We start from the raw sequence: 16,021 nt of genomic DNA, 5'->3' as shown, positions 1-16,021 counted from the left end.
AGGCAGGAGGAGAACTGTGAATGTGAGGCCAGCCTGGGCTACAACATGAGTTCAAGACCAGCCTGACTGTATAGTGAGAACCTGTCTCAGAAAGACAAAAAAGACAGAAAAACCTAAAACCAAACCAAACCAAACCAAACCCAGAAAAAAGAATAATAATGTCTCCACTTTAGGATAAATATAGCTGATTCACTACAAATTCCAATTTATGGGAGGAAATAAAGATGAAATGATTTAGTTTTAGACTAATAATAACATCTTCAAATTTCTATTCACTTTTTCCTGCTGTCTCTTACTTACATATAGTTTGTATTTCCTATTGGTTTCTGGACGTTTTGAATCTTCAAAACATATTTTAAAAATCTGTACTGGGAGTAAGGTTAGAGGTGCTGTACCGAGCTGCATCCCTATCCCTTTTTGTTTATTTTGAGATAGGATCTTAGTAAGTTGTCCAGGCAGGACTTGTGGCTGAGCCTCCTTTCTGGCTCAGCCTTCCTCAGTTTGAGGATGTATTTTTAAAATTTGTAAATACAGGTGTGTGTGTGTGTGTGTGTGTCTGTGTTTTTTTTTTCTTTTGGTCTTTTTCGTTTTTATCAGTACCAGGGATTGAACTCACGACTGCCTGCTTGCAAGGCAGGTGCTTATGCCGCTGAGCTAAATCCCCAGCCCCTTGTGTGTCTGTGTTAATACAGGGTGCATCCTGGGCCTTGTGCATGTTAGGTGAGTGCTGTGTGATGAGCTCCATCCCCAACCTTCTAAAATTTTATTTTGATATAGGGTTTCACTAAGTTACCCAGGCTGGCCTCAGATTATAATCCTCTGCTTTAGCCTCCCAGTAACTGGGATAGGTGTATGTACCACTGTACCTGGTAATAACATGTTACAGTTGTCATCTTTCTTTTTCTTAGTGGTATAATAAATAATGTTTAGTCTTAAAATTAGTAAAAAAAAAAAAAAAAGTAGTTGGAGAGAAAAAGTACTTTTGATGTTGAATATTGTTCTAAAAGAATGTGATTAGATTTATATAATGACTTTAATTAGAAAAATTGGCCAGCATTAGATATAATGAGGTTTTATTTATTTATTTTTAGTTTGGTACTGGGAATTGAACTCATGACCTCACGCTTGCCAGGCAGGTGCTTGTGTCACTGAGCTAAATCCCCAGCCATTTATTTATAATTGGGAAGTAAGGTCAAGGTTAAGAGTTAAAAAAAACAGTAAAAGTAGTACCTTAGGGACCACTTGTATACTTTTGTAGAGTTTTTTTTTTTTTTTTTAATCGGAACTGGGGATTGAACTCATGACTGTGTGTTTGCAAGGCAGGCGCTTATGCCGCTGAGCTAAATCCCCAGCCCCTCTTGCATACTTTTTAATCAGATCTACTTATTGGTAATTTTGTATCCCTTTTGCTTTGTGTCCTCCATTCTTAGTCTTCATGCACATGTTTTTATGAACAATTTAAGAATATGTTACATGCATTAGGTCCCCATTACATCCCTAAATATTTCAATGTGTATTTTCTAATCATAGGGAATCACTTACATAGTATACTTACCAACTTCAGTGTGACGTGGTAAGTTTACTGAACTCTACTTTTTATTAAATCTACTCTTTGTCAGTTAATCCATTAATACCCCTACGTTCCTCCAGTTTAGATGTATGCCTATCGTCGGATACTCTATTTAGTAGCCATTTGTCTTTAGCTTTCTTTCATCGGGACATATCTATAGGCCCTCTCTGTCTTTTAAGACAAGAAATACATTGAAAAATATATTTACCCTTTTTTAATATAACATTGTTCATTTCAGATTTGTCCAGTATTTCTTCATGGTTAGATTCAGATTGTACATTACTGTGTGGATGATGTTGTATAATTCCCCAATTATCACCTCTGAAGATGCTTGATAGTCATCTGTCACTTGTTGGTGATATTAATGTTGATTATCCTGCAAAATACCTGATTTCTTCACTGTTTACTTTTTTATTCTCCCTCCCGCATAACTACTAAGTGAGAGGAAGCCCTTTTAAGATCACAAAATATATTGCTTCTCATCAAAATTTCCTCCTCGACCTAGATATTATTTGTGATTCTTGTCTGATTCAACTTTTACTCTGGTAACCAGAGTAAAATGATAATTTTCTACTGATTGAACTCTTTATCTTCCATACCAGTCAGTCCTGGGCATTTGAATGCAAAGAAGAACTTTCCCTTCTGTCCCATTTAGTTAGCTACTGATCATTGCTATAGGCTCTTGAATTTCATTTTTTTCTCAACACTTTATAAGTTACTATAGTACTTAATTATTTTGGTGGCCAGATACTTAAGAATTAGTAGTAGGAGTGCATTCAAACTCCATGTCTTTTGACATTTCTAATCATTTCTTGTATACTTCCTTTCTGGTGTAGCAAAAACAAAACAAAACAAAACAAAACAAAACAAAACAAAAAACTTCTTCAGTTTAATAATTCTATGGTAACATGTAATGAAGTATTAGATGTTGGTTTGAATAATTTAGTTTTGAATAAATACTACTTTAAAATCTTAGAGTTTTATGATTCAATGGCATATTATAAATAGGCCATGCCAAAAAATTAAGCAATTCTACTTCCCAATGTGAAGCTCCAAGTTTGATTAACTTGAATATAGCAATCTTGACAAATATAGGTGGAATAGCTGATACCCTAACTATATTTTCTTTGTTATCATTGTTAAATATTTAGACATATATTTTTAAATATATAGGAAAATACTAGCAACTTAGAAATGTTACTTTCTGGCTACTTTTATATTTCATAAAATGTTTGTATTCAGATGCTCCCCAATAATCTTTGGTATCACTTCATCATCACTTAACCTCCTTTAAAAATATTATCATTATTAACATATGTTAGTTGTGCAAAATAACAGGTTTCTTTGTAATATTTTAATACATGTAAACTACTTCTTGTATAATTTTTTTCAGAGCATAGACATTTGCGTAGACCACATTACAGTGAAACCTCAGTTATCAAACTCATTTGGTTCCAAATTCGTGTTTGCACATCAAGAAGTGTAAAACTGAATATATTTTTCCCATGAGAAATAATGCAAAACCAAATAATTGGTTCTGAGACCCCCAAATTATTCTTACAAATTTATTTTTCCAGGCTTTAAGTCTATTGTTGTTATCACAGTTTTCCTTTTATTTAGCTTTATTTCTGGTATCACTAACTTTCCTTAGAGCCATGGTTACCTTTTTCACAAATAAAGTGCAAAAAACCCAAGAAAACTAGAAACAGACCACAATGACGAATGTCATAGTGCACTGATACAGGTTCTGTGTTGTCTGAGCGAGTGAGAGTGGTGCTGGGACTGAGCCTCAACCCTTTGCTTCCTGTGTCTTACTCTTGGCCCATGCACATTTTTTCAAGTTGGATTGGTTCTACTGTTGAGCAAAGTTGTAAACACTGGGCAGGTTTTTTTTTTTCCCCAAACTTTTCTCTTTGAATAGTGAAACTTTCGAGCTTGGAGTCCTTTGACAACTGAGCTGTCCCTGCATCTCAGCTTTTGCCTAAGTTATTTTGGAGAAACAGAAAAAGTTCTGTATGTGTTACTATCTTTAGAAATTTTCTAACATACAAATACCTACTTTCATGCATTAGCACAATTTTTTTTTAAAAAAAAATTCCTTATAACCACTTACTATATTGCTTTACATAGTTTTAAAAAATTGATAACATTGTATATACTGTATACATGTTTTGAGATTTGTATGCATTGCAGAAAGACTAAATTATGTTGCTTTGGTTTTAATGTAACTATCTTGTGGATGATGGTATCTCATACTTGCAAGTCTGAGTTCATATGTTGAGCAGTAATCACTAAATTGTGATGTTTCTTGGCTTGCTTTTGTATATACATTCTGTCAGATGACCTCTATAGATATTTATATGAGCAGTGACTGAGATTGCTTTAGGCTAATGAGTTTTGCCCAAACAATGCTTTGGTTTAACGAACAGAATTACCTGTGATGTGAGAGATTTTATAAATACTCAGGTTTATCTATTTTGGACAAAGAAAATTTCTACATTTTTTAATGTTAATTGTGGTATATATAATGTGTTTAAATTACAAACTGTAAATTGTGGAATTTAAGAAATCCAGTAGGTGGCAATCTTATCAAGAGAATTCTTAATACTCTGCGCTTTCATCCTCTTTCTTCCCTTCTGCCTCAACCCTCTCCCTCTGTCTCTTGATCGCTTTCTCATTTAGGAAAGACCTATCTCCTACTTCCTTTTATATTTGAATTTGCTCTTTATTATATTCACAGTTTCTCCTATGAGAACAACAATGTGATATTTATTGTTCGGTATCTGATTTATTTTACTTAACATTATGGTTTTACTTAACATGGCATCAAAGTACATCCATTTTCCTACAAGTGACTCACATTTATCCTTCTTTATGAGTAGCAGCTTTCTATATGTGTGCGAATACCACATCTTATCATCTGGCTATTGATGGACATACAGGCTGCTTCCAAGGTTTAGCCTTTATGAATTGTGCTTTCATGTATCTAGTATGATAGTGGAATGATTGTAATCTGAAATAAGTGAAGAGGCAGATCTAATCCTATTTATTGGGGAAACTTCAGCAGAATTGTTAAACCAAATCCGGATTAATTAGTCAAGCACTTCTGGTATTCCCAAAATGAAGGTGATCACTATTTCTGCCCTGATCTTTCCCTAGGTGTTAGTATTGCTGTGTGTAGAACTACAGTGAAATGTTTACTTGTATTCTATGTTCATTGCTATGGAATTTTAAAACCTTATTAAGTGTTTAAAATACTAGTATATTTCACTATCAAGCATCTACTTGGATGCCTTGAATAGATTGTTAACTATGCTTGATATTCAACAAAGAGAGAAAAAGGAAAGTAAAGTGATTTTGACTTCATGGTTTTATGTCTGTAATGTCATTCTGTTGTCCAGGTTTTGCCCTCATGTGGTTGTGCTACTCAGAATGAAGTAATGATAACAGCAAGCAGTGTACAATGATTACATTTATTATATGCTCACAACTCAGTTTGCACTGAGTATTAGCCATCACTGCTAGAAGGGAGAGATTTTCATGAATCATTTTTATCTCATTTTAATTTGGAGGGATACAATTAATTATGTATACATTAGAAAAAATTTTGTACATCCTTACTAGATAGCAATGATCATGTATTATACCATATGAAGCAATAGAGTTGAAGACCCCCCCCCACCCCTGCTTGTACTTTGATCATTTACAGAGTTATTCAGAGATGCATCTCTCCCTAAGTCCTTAATTTGTACCTGCTGGCTTGCTGCAAAAACCATATATTGAGAAATTGAAGTAATTAATACCATAATATACAACATGAAGTATTGATAGATACCTTGCCTGGTGTGTGTGTTTTAAGAGTAAAAGGTTTTCCTAGCCCAGGGAGTACCAAAATCAGTTACCTAGAGCCTTTTTCTTCTCACAGTTGTTTAAGTATGACTTCATACCACTGATGTTGATGAATGGTAGAATTTGAATTTTTTTGGCTCATCAAAAATTTTAAAGTCTTAATATTTGTATTTTTAAATTTTTTGGTTAGGGTGATTTCATAATTTTATTAGAATAAAATAAAAGATAATAGGAAATAGGGAGATAAGGGAAAGAAAGGGAATGAGATCAAGAGATGGGATGGAAGTTGAAAAGGTCGAGGAAGGGAAAAAATAAGGGATGATAAAAAGTAATTGGGATGTGTTATGTAAATAGTACAAACATACAAAAAAAGGGGAATCAGAAGAAGAGAAGGAAGGGAAAGAGGGTAAAAAAAAAGGAATTAAAATGTGTTAGCTATATGTATCAACTTCCCACAAGGAATGTAGATTTATATTACACACATGTACTGATAAGCTAAAATAATAAAAAAGTTTATTATTAGTACATGTCTATAGTACATAATAAATACATTCATTATGGTGGATGGTGGCTGATTAATCTTGATGTAACAGTTCTCAGGATCTTTTGATAAATTTATTTAGTACTTGTATTTGCCTTAGTAAGTTTTTATAGTTTTGTTTTTTTAAAACAGCCCAACTCACTGATTAGAAGTTGTGTAGATGTTAGTTTGATTTGCATGTTTTACTTTCTTATGCATCTATGAACTCTTTTAGCACAATCAACTGTTAAGTGGTGTTAGATGTTATAATAATTACTCATGTCTTTTTTTGAAAATAAAACCTATACTGTGCATAATATTTTAAAAGCTATTATGTTTATTTATTTGTCCTTGTAATTTTTCTTTTTAAGGCATTCTTTTCATTAGGAAAACAAGGTGTTATACAAAAATAATTTCAGCATTTTCTCATAATCATTTCAAGTGACAGTTACTAGATAACAATTACCATTATCAGGTACTTTGTGGAGTGGATAATTGGAAGCTTGTATCTTGACTTTCAACCTCTGGATCTGAATTTATAATTAATTAGGACAGACATTTCAGCATCTTCCATTGCTGGCTTCTGCTGGCACTCAGTAGAAGTGCAAGTGCACGTGATGTAATACTGTTATCTTTTCAGCACCATATCTTTTTTTTTTATTTTAAAGAGGGTAAAATTAAACAGAACAAAACATCATAAGGAAACAGTTTTAAGAAACATGAATTTAAGTGCAAGACTACTGATCTTCATTGTCTATCATAATGTCTCTTGTTTTCTTCCAGATAGTTGTCCACATCTTCACACACAGTGAATACATACCGAGCATTATAGTACTAAAATAATCAGAACAGGATGATGAAGGCATTTTAGGTCTTCAAGACTAGACAATAGGGAAGTCAACAATGGCTGCCATAATGTCTCTCGTTCTCTTTGAAATAGCTGTCCATATCCTTATGTATCAGCGTCATATCTTAAAAGATACTTTTTATATGAGTGATGAAAATATATTGTTTCTTATATTTTTATAAGTTGATTGATTCTGGATCTTTTATAAGTTGGTTGATTCTGGACTTACAGAGCTTATTTGGTTTTTACCTTTTTAAATCTGAAGTACTTAGACTTATTGGAAATAACAGTAGTAGTACTGAAAGGCTCCAGGTAACATGTTACATAACTACTGTACAATGTCACAACTGGAAAATTGACATTGTTACAATCTGTAGTCCTCTCTTGGAACTCTTTCTGAATCTTTTAATCATAATCATATAAAGGAACAAAATTCCTAACCTACCATTTGTCCTGTATGAGTTCATATTCTCTAAAATCGAAGAATGAATTTTAGGAACAGTGGAGGTTAAGAGTGGAAATGTTTATTGAGAGAAAGAAAGCTCTCTGAGAGAGACAGAAGGGGCTCCAAGTGGGTTGCCAAAAATTCTGTGTTTTCTAGGGATTTTTATAGAGTAAAACCATAAGGTGAGGTGGGTCTAAGGTGGGGAAAACTGGGAACTGGGAGGGCAGATGGGCATGAGGTAGGACAGAACTATGATCAACTAATCAGATTAATTGTTCATGTAGAATTGGCCAAATTAGGGACAAATGGGGAAGCAAGTCACATAGCAAGTAAGCACTCTTATGGATCAATGACTTCCTGTAGGGGGTTGGGATGGTGACTCCTAGCTTCTCCAGGTGATCTACACCTAATCCCTAATTTTTATACTTAGTGTATGGTTGCATTTGTTTTGCTGTCTTTTTTTTTTTTTTTGTGTGTGTGTGTGAACAACTTGAGGTCTTTTTTTTTTTTTAATTTAAGGAGAAAAAGGAAAAAGCAGAAAAAGGGTACAAGTTATACAAAATTTCAGAAAAAAAATAAAACAGGAAATCACTAGTTACTGGATTACATATTGTCATCTTAGAAATATTTGTTCAAGTTACAAGATTAAAACATGTAAAGTGGACATTCAAACAGTGAGACTGCAAACAGTTCTGTTCAATGATCCAACAAAACTCAATAATATCATTGTCTATCTTACACACTTAAATTTGTATACAGTTATACCATTTAGAGCACTGTCTTTTCCTCTCTTTTGTACAATGACTATTACACATTTTGGGTTTTATTGCTCCCACAGTTCTTATTACTTTTTTTGGAAGAGAGTAAAACCAAATGTGACTTAACAGAACAGAGTCGGTTAAATCAAAAGGGTGGACATAATAGATAATGTAAAAACATAATACAAGGTGATCAACAATGGTTTCTATAATGCCTCCCGCTATCTCAAATAGAATTGCTTATATCATCAGTTATAATAAAATTGAACAAAACAGTAAAGAACGAAACCAACAAAACCAAAACATTGGAGACATTACAGGTCTTCAAAAGTAGATAATAGTCAACCAGTATGGGCGTCATAATGAATCCCACTATCTTCACAGCTGTTGGCTAAACTTTCGAACCTGGTACATCAGTCAAAACAAGATGGTGAGAGCAATACAGGGCTTCAAATCAAGTTACTAGATTATCAAAGTGGGTTATTATAATATATCCTGCTTTTTAAAAATTTATTATTCCTTTAATTAAAAGGATAAAAATAAAAAAGTAAATAATAAAATGGAGATTGAGATAAAAGAGGGCATAACCACAAAACAGCACAGATCAAAGCATAACCATTTAAGCAAATTAGTGTTTCACCACAAGATAATCCCGACATAAAAGTAGTTACCATATTGTCTCTTTCCTTGAGATCTTTGAGTATAACTTCGTATACTGTAGCATCAAATATATCAACACAATGTAAAACCATTCAAGAGAATGACAGTATTACAGGGTATTTAGAATCAACTAACAGATAATGAACTATGGTTTCTGTATAATCTCCTTGTCTATAAAAGTTTGTGTTTATGCTATCACATATAATAAAATCCAATAAGATACAACATGTTAAGACCAATGGAGACAGAAGAACAAAAGCTTGATGGGACTTCAAAATAAGATGATACCAAATCAGCACTACCTATTATGACATCGTTTTCTCCAAGATAGCTGTTCCTATCATCCAATCTTCTCTGCCTCATTTCTGTTGAGCTCTTTTTCTGTCATTAGTTGTCAGTTTGTCTTCTTCATTTTGTTTTCTGCTCCATTCATTGTGGCCTCTCTGCCACTATTTCTGGAATCTTCGTATTTTTCTTTTTTAGAATATCCTGCAGTATTCTCTGTAGAGTTGAATTGGTGGTTGCAAATTCCCCTAGTTCCTCTTTATCCTGGAAGCACCTTGTTTTTCCATCAATTTCCTGGGATAGTTGTGCAGAATATCTCAATCTTGGCTGGAGGTTATTATCTTTCAAAGCTTGAATTATTTCCCCTCACGCTCTTCGAGATTTGATAGTTTGTGCCGAGAAGTCTGCTGTAATTCTGCTGGGTGTTCCCTTGTAAGTGATCTGTTTCTTGTCTCTGATGGCTTTTAATATTCTGTTCTTATATTGGATTTCTGGAATTTTAATTATTATATGCCTGGGTGTAGCTCTGTTTGGGTTGTAGGTAGCTGGAGTCCTGTATGCCTCATATATCTGAGTATCTTTACCATTTGCTAAATTAGGAAAATTCTCTTGGATAATTTCTGTGGATAGCTTTTGTAGTCCATTTGTTTGTGTCCCCACTTCTTCTCTTATGTTCTTAATTCTTAAGTTATAGATCCTCTTATCATCCTCTAGTTTTTGTATTGTTGCTGTTTGTTTTTTTGTTATTTTTAAGAAGTTTTTCATTTCATGCTCCCAAATTACAAATATGCCCTCCAGTTCAGATAATCTGTCCTTAGTTTCTTTCAAACTGTTATGCCGGTTTTCGATAGTTTTTAGTTTCCTGGTATTCTCTTTGAACCTGCTTCACATATTCTACGTGTTCTCTATTTTCTCCATCAAATAATTCTCCCCTCTTTTTCTGTTCTTCCATTCCACCATCTGTTTTTTTCTTGGGTGGTGTTTAGCATTTCCCTGACCATTCTGCTTATGTCTTGCTTCAGGTCATTAATAACTTCATTCCTGAACTCGTCTATGAGGCTCTGGAGATAGCTTTTTATGTCTATTGGTGGCGTGTCTGCTATTGCCTGTTTCTCAGGATTGGGGGCCGAGGAGCCTTTCTTGTTGCTCCCTCTTCCCATATTCTTTGTTCCTTATATACGCAAGCGTATATAGGAGGCCCAGCTTCCTTCCCTGTTGGCCACAGTCTGACTGAATTGCGCCAGCTAGGTGTTCCTGCCCACCGCAGCACACCAGGGAGTTACGGACCGGGCAGCCTATGTGGGACCTGCCCCTCCAGGTCAACCTACCGAAAGGCTTCACCGCTAGGGTGCACCTTCAGGCACTGGGACCCGGGTTGTGCTAGCCTACTGGGTCTCAGCCAGCAGTGTCATGTAGGCTAGGCACTGCTCACCAATCCCGCTTGAGAGGGGGATATGTGACTGAAGTCACTACAGCGCCCTGTTCCAGCAAGTCTGCCCGGTCCCAGAATGTCCTCTGTTGGCGCCTCCTAGACCATGGGAGAGTCCCAGTTTCCCTCACTCACAGGAGGTTGATGCACCGCTCCTCGCCCGCCCAGCTCTTAACTCGGTTCACTGATTCCTGTTCTCAGCGCTTTTGGGTGTCTCTCTCCCTCCCGAGCCGATTCAGATGCAGCAGTGGCAGCAGGAAACCCAAATCGCGGCTTTCAGTGGCACAGGCTCCAACTTCCAAGCTCAGGCTTTATCTGTTCCTGTTATAGCACCAGGATTGCATTCCTAGTTGGTATCTCTCAGCCCAGTTCGTTCTTGGGTGAGCAGGGTATATCTCCTCTTGGTTAGGATTCCTCCCTCCGCACCATTCCTGGATTCTAAGCTGGGTCTCTCAGAGAGCCTGCATAGCTGCTGCTATCTATCCGCCATGTTCTCTGGATCTTTGCCTTCTGTCTTGAGATCTGGTCTATAACAGGAGGTGTGTGTCTTCTCCAAGGTCACTTGGTCCTTTGTGCTTGCTTCCTTGAGGGCCTATCCCTGTCTGGCTGTCTCTAATATTTCTACCTAGCTCAGTTGCCTGTAACAATAGTATATTTCTATGTTAGTAATTTCTTAATTTGTTGGATTATGCAATTTGTATTTGTAACCTGGGCTATGCATTTAGAAGAGATGAGATATCTTAATTATATTCTATATTCCAGTTACCAGTAGGTTTTTTCTTTGTGTAGCAAGCGCAATACTCAGTTTTGACAGTGGAGGGTGCTGGAACAGCATCGCGGGAAGATAAGGTTTGTCTTTCCAGTTCAAATGTGTTTCTTGCTTTTGCCATCAAGTCATGCTCTTCCTCTGCTATGCACACATTTCCCCTGTGAGCTCATTACTTTGGTTCTGGCTCAGTGAGGGCTTGTATAGCCTTCCTGATGTAGAAGCTCTATGCCTCAGATCTGCATCTTTGCTTATTGAGCCCTGATTCTCTTTACTCATTTGCCTTCCAAACTTGGCTGCCTGCACCCCAGCTTTTCCTGGACTGTTCAGCAAACTTCTTTGCTATGCATAAAGCTGCACTCATTCTTTTCCTAGGAGTTCTCAGCACTACCTTTAGAGAAAGGACACCTCCCCACCTTCCAAATGTACTTTTTCTTGGGATGCTTTATTATTATTATTTTTTTGGTAAGTTATCTTTCTATTAGTTGATAATTCTGTTTAGTAAACTTTTCCTGTTCATATAATTGTTGTTTTGTCTCTTGATTGGATATCAACTGATATTATCTAATTGAAAGAGTATCTAATGATATTAACTAATCCCACTGATCAAGTTTTTGGTATTCTTTTTGGAAAAACCAAACAAATCAACAAAACAACTGGTTATTTTAGATATTCTTAATAGTCATAATAGTGACAGTAACAGTAACTACCATTTAATGACTTTTGTCATATGGTTATTCCATTTCCATTGCATACTAAAGTGAAAAACTCTGAAAAGTGGGTTGTGTCATTTATTTCTTTATATCTTTTGGTGGGAGCCAAAGCTTGTTATTTGGTCATGTGAAACTGTTTTCTTTCATAACCTTTTTGTAGCACACTTTTGTGCATGGGTAGTGGATATTAGATTATCCTAGGCATCTATTTTAAATTGTTTGTTTTCTTAGTAAGTAAACTAGGAAATCTTTGGGAGATGCTATGAACCTAAGACCTGTATATTGAAAGCTTCATCACTAGCCTGTGGCTCTGTTGGGAAGGGGAACCTTAAAGAGGTGGAACCTCAAAGGGGTGAAGTTAAGTCACTGGGGTGCCCTTGAAAGGGACTTAGCTCCTTTCTGTCTCTCTCTGCTTTCTGGTTAGCATGATGTGAACAGGCTCCTTCTGCATATTCTGTTGCCATGGTGTACTGTTGCCAAAAGCCGAGGCCATAAAGCCTACTGACTATGGACTGAAACCTCTAACACTGGTGAACTTAAATAAATGCTTTCCCTTACTAGGTTGATTGTCTCAGGCAATCTATTTTAGTGGTACAAAAGTGACTAATACAAGGGCAGATAATGTTTCCTGGATGCTGAGTGAAGAAAGGAGTACCTAGTTTTTAGATCTCACTAGCCAGTAAGTATATATCATAGCAGAGACTGCTTTCTATTAGCCACTCCACAGTTTACCCTCAGCACCACCTGGACAACGTGTGTGTTTTGTTTACATACTATTCTGAGTGTCGCTCAGTCAGGTGTCATTTTAACCAATTGATTCTTATATTGAATAAATTTGATAAAATCGTTATTTTATATTTGTTATAAAAATTGATGAAAAATATGCAATTTTTGGTCATCCTATATTTAAATAAATAGGGCTGGTGAGAGAGGTTTAATGATAGTACTAAGGTAGCAGAGTGAAAAAAAAATTTTTTTTTTTGGTCTTTTTGAGACAGGGTCTCACGGTGCAGTTCAGGCTGGCCTTGAGCTCGCTTTGTAGCTCAGGCTAGTCTCAACGTTGCAATGATCCTCCTGCCTCAGCTTACTGAGTGCTGGGATTACAGGTATGCACCACCATGCCCTGCTCCTTAGAGTGAAAATTTTAAGATCAAAACTGTTGAGTGCTCTTATCTATCTGGTTTTGAATCCTGGCTTTGTAGTGACCTTGGGCAAGTTATAATTTCTCTGTGCTTCTGATTTGATCTCTAAATTGTGAGTTGGAAGTAATGTGATATAAACCATCCAGTTGGAGATATTCAACCATCATGATAAGAGGCAACAATGAATAGGATGTATAGAGCAGAGCAAAATTCTGTTTCACTGTAGAAATAATCTTTAAAGATTTGAGTAAGATACATGTGGAGTTGTGAAGAAATAAGTGACTATGGGAATGTTTACACTGCTGCTATTCAGTGGGCTCTATATGCAGCCAAAGGAGTTTAGGGACGATGAACTTTCTATGTAAATAAGAAAAGTTATTCAAACTAAATGATTAATAAGGTCAGTGTCTCAGAGAAAGTGACTGGCAAAAGTTGCACATTGTAAAAGAACTCTTGGCTGTTTCAAAACATGGAAAATGCAAAGGAAAAAGTATTGAAAAATGATCCAAACTTAAGGTGTATGACAGTTTGTTAAGGTATGGAAAAGGTACTTACTCCATATTGCCAATTATGTGAGAGAGCAGCAAACACTGTTCAAACTATTCTTGATAAAAAACTTTCAAAGGTCACAGAACAATCATTCTATTTTCCATTGATACAACCACCTGCACATTTTCAGATTTTGTATGGATTTTATGATTGTACACTACTGTGCATGGTATCTTTCCCTGTCTGATACCTTTAGTAAGAAAGGGAAAAGCTCACTGACTCTTTGTAATAGGAGACTTTCCTAACTATGTGTTTGTTTTAGTCTGTTAAGGATGACAATTTTTACAAAATCATTTTGTTACTGTGCTTTGCATATTGTCATGAAAAACTGGTTAAGTTAAAGATTTTCTTCTTTGTAGTTTATTTGCTTCTGTCATATCATTTTCATTTTTAATAACAAAACAGTCTAGTAAGAGACACTATTTTTAAATTGATAATTGGTCAGATGTCCCTTTCTTTTTGGATGCCTGGTGCTCTGCTGGGTGAAGGTAAAAGTTAAAAACGAAGTTCCTCTTGTAGGGCATTAATAAAACACTTTTCTCATTTTTTCTAAAGTAAAACTACAGATGCTGCATTTGTGGTATTAGGGATAACTTGGCGTTAAAGTTTAATAAAGCTTTATTTTGAGTTAAAAAGTTACTGTTATGAAAGTGGAGTTTTTCTTAAGAGTGGTAATGTAGTAATAATTCATGGTTGAAAATTGCTTACAACTTACAGTGCACTTAGACTGAGTCTTTTTAATTTCCCGTTAACTAAAGAAGATGTAAGCAACTAATATTTGTAGTTCAGACAGTTTTTCTATTGATAGCCTATGGAGATGGCAGATGATAAAATGAAAGACCAGACGTTTAAATTTTCTTTTATTATTACATGTTTATAGTATATAATGTTTATTTTCCTTATAGGGTATTGCTACATATACATGACACATCTCAGTTTCTTTTTCTTCCACAATTCCCCAGTCTCCCCTTTTTGGCAACATCAGATTCATTCGTGTTTTTCAAATCCCAATAACAGGCGGACTTAACAGGCCAACAAACATAAACATGTAAAACAGTAATGTTAAATTAAGGCACAGTTTTAGATACATTATTTGTGTTGCATTATAATAACTTTTCTCTTTTTTTCCCTGTTGTCTTTTATTTTATATTTTATTTATATATTGAATTTCCCTTATAAGATCAGCCACAAGATTCTTAAGGTTGTGTGTCTACTTTACTTCACTTAACATTATGGTCTCTGGGTGCATCCATGTTTTTATACAAATAACTCAGGTTTATAATTCGTCATGGCAGAATAGCACTCCATTGTGTATAAATACTGCATTTTCTGTATCCATTCATCTGATTTAGCTATTATGTATTGTGTGGGTATAAACATGGGTATGCATACATTGTGGTGTGATATCTTTAACTCTAGATATGATATCTAGTAGGGGAATAGCTGGTTCAAATGCAATTTCTAGTTTTAATTTTTTGGGGAATCTCCAGACAGATTTCCTAGTGATTGTATCAGTTTACACTCCCATCAATAGTAGGAAGGTTCCTTTTACCCTGCAACCTGTTCAGCCTTTTTATTGGTTAATTTCTTGATGATAGCCTTTCTTTCTGTAGTGAGGTGGAGTCTCAGTGTTGTTTTAATTTGCATTTCTCAGTGGCCATCAGTGTTGAAAATTTTTTCATGATTTGTTATTTGTTTATACTTCTTGCCCTGAGAAGCATCTTTTTGTTTCAGATGTTCATATTTTGACTGAGTGTTTAAAATTAGGGGATTTAAGTGTTTTGAGTTCTTTATTTGTTGTATATATTAGTCTTTAGAGAAGTAGCTTGCAAAAATGTTTCCCCATTCTGTATGTCGTCTCTAACACCTGTGCCAGTACCACCTCTCCGTTGGTGGTTGGCTTTGCTGTGCAGAAACTTTTTAATTAAATGATTCATGGTATTATTTCTTGTGAAACCAGGATTCTGTTCAGAAATTGTTTGGTTTCACCTGTGTTTTCAAGAATTTTACATATTTTGTCTTCCAGCAGATTGTTTTTATTTTAATATGTAGATCTCTGATCCATTTTCATTTTATTTAGTGCAAGATGAGACATATGGTTGTAGGTTCCATCTTCAGCATGTGGATAGCCAGTTTCTCAGCACCGTTTAAAAGAAACTACCTTTCCACTAGTGAAAATATTTGGCCCTTTTGTCAAAAATAAGTAGTTGAGGGTGGCTGGAGTTGTTTCTGCATACTCTGTCCTGTTCCATTGATTCACTAATCAAAAACATGTTTTTTTTGGTCAGTACTTTGTTTTGTTTTGGTTTTTGAGACAGGGTTACTATGTAGTTCAGGCTGGTCTTGAACTCACTTTTAGCTCAGGCTGGTCTTGAATTTGCAGTAATCCGCTTTCCTCAGCTTCTTGACTGCAAGGATTACAGCTTGTGCTACAGCCTGGCCCATAAATTTAAATTGACTCACCACTGTATCACCAGTGCCTATTGAG

The 16,021-nt window shown here is 35.4% G+C and overlaps 1 protein-coding gene across 6 annotated transcripts in view; it reads left to right on the top strand.

Annotated features, from left to right (window-relative positions):
- The window catches only part of Rabgap1l (RAB GTPase activating protein 1 like), a 718,519-nt gene that overhangs the window by 124,584 nt on the left and 577,914 nt on the right, over positions 1–16,021 (top strand). The gene's annotated exons all lie outside the window — the stretch shown is intronic.

This window comes from Cavia porcellus, unplaced genomic scaffold (genome assembly GCF_034190915.1).
Source record: "Cavia porcellus strain 051 isolate PalLab524CR breed Dunkin Hartley unplaced genomic scaffold, mCavPor4.1 scaffold_29, whole genome shotgun sequence".
Classification (NCBI taxonomy): domain Eukaryota; kingdom Metazoa; phylum Chordata; class Mammalia; order Rodentia; family Caviidae; genus Cavia; species Cavia porcellus.
This window is presented reverse-complemented; position numbering and strand designations above follow the sequence as displayed.